Source organism: Triticum urartu, chromosome 7, assembly GCF_003073215.2.
Source record: "Triticum urartu cultivar G1812 chromosome 7, Tu2.1, whole genome shotgun sequence".
Taxonomy (NCBI): Eukaryota; Viridiplantae; Streptophyta; class Magnoliopsida; order Poales; family Poaceae; genus Triticum; species Triticum urartu.
The window spans coordinates 34,371,432-34,378,251 of NC_053028.1; the positions used below are offsets into that span (position 1 = coordinate 34,371,432).

General features: G+C 43.3%; 1 long non-coding RNA gene across 1 annotated transcript; it reads left to right on the forward strand.

Annotated features, from left to right (window-relative positions):
* The first annotated feature begins 1,047 nt into the window (after positions 1–1,047).
* On the forward strand, positions 1,048–4,118 carry LOC125523711. Its single transcript, XR_007290346.1, has 5 exons — positions 1,048–1,325; positions 1,430–2,229; positions 2,351–2,803; positions 2,902–3,218; positions 3,290–4,118. It is a non-coding gene; the product is annotated as an uncharacterized LOC125523711 (long non-coding RNA).
* The last annotated feature ends 2,702 nt before the right edge of the window (positions 4,119–6,820 follow it).

Here is a 6,820-nt window from a genome sequence, read left to right on the forward strand (position 1 = left end):
ACTATGAATGGACGAAGAAAATAAGCGGCCTTGTCGACGATTTTGTGCCAAAAGTTCAGAGACGTCCCAACAACCGAGTGATATACATATCTCCCGCCCGCCAGCATGCATGCATCCATCCTGTTTCTCCAAGTTCAATTCAAACATTGCACGTCAACGTTTTCGATCGAGTCCAAAAATGTTCCCCCCTCAATTTCGACCGATGGGTGCATATTTCTAAGATCCCAACAACCGGATAAGATGTGGCGAGACCTCCAAGATTTCCATTTCAATCTCTAGTTTTCGCGTCAAGCCGGAGTGTGCAACGTCAATGCAGCCGCCTGTAAAATATGCCATCTTAATTCCAGACTGACAGTTTACTAATTAAGACAATATAAACCGTTTGATTGATGAATTGACCGGTGTCTGTGGACCATGACCGCATGTTTACTGTCGTAGTTGTTGTGCACAAAGCGTGCTCGAGATTGACAGTACTCTAATCATGGTCGCGATGGCCCCTCTCGCATTTGATTTGGCAAATGGCAATTGACCTGGTCTGAGCAAGTGAGCATGCACGATCGAGAAGTCGCTAACAGAACGTTTCCTGGCTTCTTGCAAGCCTGGCCTTTGACCGTACTCGCAACAAGTGATCAGCCTATTTTAGTTTTATGTAAAGCGACTGGAAAGGAAGCTGCCCTGCTCTTGCCCTGAGTCCACTTTAATTTGTTCTCCTTTTAATTTCCTATATAATCTTCTGAAACTCTAAACATGCCTTGTGAAACACAAGGACAACGTGCAGGAATGGAATGAAAACAGAGAGAGGAAACTTGCTTCCGTCACATGAAGCTTTGTGCCTCTCCATGGATAGATAGATTACAACTGAAAAAAAGGGTTACATAGATTACGAAGTGCAGTTTCATTTCTCTTGTCTTTTCACTCTCTTGTGTTGAGCCACTACTACGGACGTGGCGATTTGGTGCCCGAGCCCAGCTGATCCCGAAATCGTTGGCGTCCGTTCCTGGCTCGGGATCCGCAATTTTCGGTCTGACACGTCTGACGGCGAGTGGCGAAAAAGGAGCATGAAGTGGAATACGGTACGAAACAGTATCTCTGGCGTGGGCCCGAAACGTAGGGAGGAGACGGCGTTCACGCAGAGAACTCTGGTCCGTGGACCAGATCGTTAGAACCGCACCTGAGCCAGGGATCAGATCGTCGGAACCCTCGCCGTCCCTCCCTTCCACCCAAAACACGCTGTCTGAGCAGGTCCTTGCGGCGGCGCTCGTTCTACACCCATGGTGACCGGAATAATGGAGGATTCCAGGATTGAGTTGCTCCATGCCTGACAGGTTAGTTCCCGCAGATCTGCAAATAGTTTTTTAGGATTTGTTCTCCAGTCTGTCTAGCGAATGGACCTTAATGGCGGGCTGCGGCCATTGTTGTCTTCTTTCAGGTTCCATTACGAGAGGAGTTCGCTGACAACCTTGAGCAAGCTGATCTGTTTCTCTAGTCTTGTTGCCCAACAACGGAGCTGGCCTTGCCGTTCCTGAAGACTCGAATGTTGGGTCTGGGTGCGCTCAGCAGCTGGCGATGGGACTGAAAGGGCAGGAGCTGGCCGCCGTCGTCGCCCGGATGCATCTCTGACGAGGCCGGCGCAGTCGACTGAAATAGTCAACCCAGAGGCACCAGACTAGACTAAAAATGTGATCCCATATCCTACAGATGTTGGTCTGTATATTCAGCTTTGACTGCATGTTCTTCTGCACATCCATGTTCTGTCTGAAAAATGTTTTACTTTGCAAAAATCGTTAGGATGGAAGACCCTATCAAGAAGTAAGCCGTGGCACTGCAGTCCATGCTTGATGCCTAGTTTAACAGTCAGAAGCACTTTCAACATACTGTTAATGTTGTTGAAGTAGAAGTGTACAACTAATAGACAGCAAAATTACTCTTGTATTTGAACTCGTAGAGTGAATAATGAACGTCTGCAACAGGTCACGGCTGGGCAGTGCGCCACCAGACAGGACACCGTGTCCCTCTCGAATGAGCGCTCTGGAGCAATCGACTTGCAACGCAGAGGAACCTACAAAAGATTTAGTACGCCTTACTCTTGACCCGAGTTTCAATTCATTGGGTGAGGCATACGACTTCTACAATCTATATTCTTGGGATGTCTTTGGTATCAGATATGGTAAAAGAAGACTAAATGCCGAGAGGACGAAATGCATGCAGGAGATCGTATGTGGTTGCTCGGTGAGTAACGAGCTTTTTCTCAAATATAATACATTTTAGAGTAAATGTGTTTTGCTGTGTCGTCAATGTGTTCTCCAAGCGCGGTAATGTCTGATGTTATGTTTTGTTGGCCGACATGCAGGGCAAACCAGAGGTAGAGAATAGTAGGTAATGCAGATGCGAGTGTCCAGTGCTGATTAGGCTATTTCGCGCGGCGGACAACAACTGATACATCACAGAGCACCGTGAGAGCCGCAGCCATTCAATGTCCTTAACAATGGGTGAGTAGGTGCATTGGCCGTCGCACAAGCACATCGACGCATACACAAGATTTGATAAAGCAACTTAGGGAAAACAATGTGAAACTTTGGAAGGTGTACAACATAATTGGGAGCTTCGTTGGTTCGGTCGAGAAGGTGCCCGTCATGAAGAGGACCCTAAGAAACATTTGCGGGAAGGTAAGCCGCGAATCACATGTTGAAGACATACATGCCTCCTTCAAGCCCAATGCATATTTTTCTCAGGCAGTGCATGAGGTTAATTACAGTTTGACCATGAGCGTGAGGAAAGCTACGAGGAGAAGAGGACGATAATTGTAAGCATTTTTTGTGTGTACATTTTGATTATTTGACAGAAATGTATGTACATTTCATGCATGTCAGGCATTTGTTTACATGAATCACTTACATACAGAAAAACCAAACTATATTATGACAAGGTGGAGCTATCAGGAGGACCAATTTGGTGATATATAGAGCGGCATGCAAGTAAACTTTACACCAGGGCTATGTTTGAGGAGTTTTGGTCGCCTCCTAATCGAAGGGACGTTGTACAATGTCAAGGAAGGAGAGAAGAAGAGGAAATATGTTAAAAAGCACGACAATGTAGCTAAAAGAGAAAAATGGAGCAGAGTCGAGTACGAGGTGACCATAAGTGAAGATCAGTCAGAGTTTACATGCGAGTCTGGCCAGTTCGAGCATACTGGGATGTTATGCAACCATGTCTTAAGGGTAACTAAACCTGACAAAAAATTGATGAACATTAATTGAATTTCTGCACTTAAACATATTGTAATGCACAGGTCATGGATATACTTCATCTGGAGAAGATCCCTGCAATGCATATACTCAAGTACTCAAGCGGTGGACCAAGGACGCGAGGGACATACTTCCCCAACACCTGGTTCAGTATCAGAAGGACAATTCAGTTAACTTGTCGTTCACATGCAGGAACTCGATGCTCTATCTGAAAGCCATGGAAGCCGTGCGGATGGGCGATTCGAATGCAGAATCATTCGAGCACATGTTTGCTGGTCTGGAAGCTTTGTTGGTGAGTGGCACACCTTTAGCTGAGAAGAGGGATGCTTGGGGTTTGAGCATCGGATAGCAGGTTTGGCCACTGGTAGACTTCCTGGCAATGGAGTGGTTGCGTTTGTGGGGGGAGACGATGCTGACAAATGCAAAAGTGGTGGGAAATCTGTTAGTGTGAATGCCCTTGAAGGTCTAGCAATCCAGATAAGCATAGTGGGGTCGGCAGACTGACTAATAGCAGGGAGAAGGCGCCTTATGAGGGTTAGAGTAGATGTAGCAGGTTCTTCAACATTTTTCGGCGCGAGGGGCACAAGCGAATTACCTGCCCCGAAAGAGGAGATGCCCCCAAGAAACCACGGAAGCCAGGGATATGCAAGAACTGCAGCATGGAAGGGCATCGCCGGAACACTTGCATGAGGCTGCTCGGTGCTGCTGAGAAATGAGTTCCAAAGTTTTAATTTGTAATCTGTATTGTAGTACCTTTCAGGATTTTCTAGTGTGTTTCAGTGAGCATTGCTCCATGCTTGTTCCTCAATTACCAGAGGCATCTTGCATATTGTACCAGTAGACTACCAAGTTTGATAATGTTCATCTGTACTAAATTTGGTTTACTGATTGCTGGAAATATTGCTTCCTACTGTTGTGGTATCTCTAGCATCTGCCTGGTTCATATTTGTGGTCGCCTACACTAGCTAGTGTTCACGTCTCAGGTTTAGAGCATGGGCTTGTATGCTGAATGTGTTTTCTGCTGACACTTGGCGCGAGGGTAGATTCAAAATTTGAACTTCTAGACAAATATATGCAAGTACTGTAAGACAGGTGGCAGGATGGCATCCTAAAAGCCGTATCAGAGTATACCATCCGGCAATGTTCGTCAATTCTGGGGTCATGAGTTCTGTATGTAGAAGTTGCCTTACTAAGGGTAGAGTTGGGAGCTGCGTGGTAAGGAATGTGTGTCAGTTCTTTGTGATTATGACTGTAGAACTCCAGTATGAGTTTGAATGTAACAATTTCCCTGTATGTGTTCTTGATGTAGTTTGCATCCATGATTTATCTGCGTGTGCGTCCCTCCTAGCTGGAAACACTGCAATTTCTGAAAGTGTGGTCGTGTGTGCAGGCATCCGCATGATGGCGGCATGTCTTTGTGATCAGGAGGCGTAAGTTTGAACCGGACGTGTCTCTGCTGATTTCCTTCAGGAGAGGTTGTGTGCTGTCGCTAGGAAATATGTATGCATGCATGTCCATGCGTCAGGTCGTTTTAACTCATAGTGTACACGCGCGTGCGCCTGCTCGATTCGAAATTCAAAACTTGGGCGTCAGGTTCATCCTTCATGTGTTCTACTCTGCTAGCAGCAATGGCGCCTGTGTGGAGCGCCCGGACTGACTCAAGCGTCGCTGCGGTGATTGCAGCATCGGCGACGATGACTGGAGCGGAGTGCTCTGGCGATCGCGCGCGCACCCGCTCCCGACCAGAAAACGAAGGTGAGTGAAATAAGTTGTATTTTCGTTTTCCTCCGGACCTCCCGCACTGCTTTAACTTGGTCGTCCCAGTCACAGCCGGAGGAGCTCCTGCGGTAGGCGGAGGAGGAGGATCCAGACGCAGACATGGCTGCTGCTTTGGCCTTTGGGTGGCGGCCGGTGGATTGGTAGGGGAACGGCGAGGGATATTTTTTTCCAGCTTGGGTGTCCGTTAGCTGGACCCGTCGCCCGTAGTGGAAAACGTTGGCCCAGAACAGTTTCCGGTCCGTCGGGCTATCTCCTGTACCGCGACGTCCGTTCGTTTGGACCGAGAGTTAATGCACCAGCTGTACTTCTATATACGTTGCATATACGCGAGCGAGACACGACGGGAAATACCAGCGCCGCAGACATCCCGATGCGAACGGATGCGTGAGATTTCGGGTCCAGCTGTGCTCGGGATCAGAAACGGGTTTTCGCACTACTTTCCTCTAAGCTTACTCCAAACTTCCCAATTTTTTCTTTCAATTTCTGTTTTTCTCAAGCTCTACAATCCGCAGGTTTCTCTGGTCCCGTTTCATTTTTTATCTACCGGCCTTTTCGATTTTCATCCAGCATTTATTTTTATTTAATTTCTTTATTATTATCATTATTTTAATTTCCCTTCTTTCCTTTTTCCCACAAAAATAAAAAATGGTCACAATGTCTAGAAAATATTTTGAAATTTTGAAAATTATCAGGAATAAAAAAAGTTTCACAAAATTTAAAAAGTATTCACGGATCTAAAAATATTCGCTACTTCTAAATTTCTTTCTCTTTTTTTAAAAAAAATTGCAAAATTATTAAAGACATGATCTTTTTCAAAGAGACAAAACACTTTTTAATGTTACATTATTTTTAAAAAAATCAAGCCATTTATTAAAAATATTAAATATTTTATAAAGATCAGTCTATTAAGTGTTGACCTACTTTTCAGAACAGTTCATGCATTTTTAATACCAAAGGACATTTTTAATACAACATAAACCAATACACATAAAAATCTAATGTATGATCAATGTATTTTAAATAAATGATGAACATTTTTAGTAACAAAGGACACTTGTTAGTACATGATCATTGCACTTTAAAAAATGATGACCATTTTAATAAATTGTAAAAATATAGAATGCAAATAAATTTTATAATGATATGCACATTTTAATCACAAAAATAACTACAAGGCAACTATTTTTGATAGAAGATGAACTTTTTTAAAACACAATGAACACTTTAAATAAGCATTAAAAGTGGCTTAATACAATACAAACGTTTTTTCCTAATAGACAATGTCCTCTAAAAACATTTTATTTTACAGAATTTTTTTTTCAATCGACGACGAACTTTTTTCCATACACGGCAAATAGTTTTAAGCCCATTACTATCCTATGAAACTATTTTCTTGTACACATAAAAAATTCTATTAGACAATAAACATATTTAAACAATTCGCAATGAACATTTTTAATATGCACTTAAAAAGTGGATACCCACTTTTTGAAACACTATGAATTTTTGTTGATGCATGGTGGGAAAAAGAACCAAAAGAAAAACAAATAAAGAAAAATAATAATAAAGAAAAGGGAACACAAATATAAAGAAGAAGTAGAATAAAAACCAAAAGAAAAAACTAAAAGGAAACCAATAACAAAGGGTAGAGGAAAGGGAAAAAAGGAAACGATAGAAGAAGAAATAAGAAATAGAAAGAATATATAAATTAAAAACAGAACTCGAAAACTTCAAGAAACCTTAATAAACCTGGCCCTATGGACGACCTGCATGTAGATGGTTATTGAGCCGGTCTT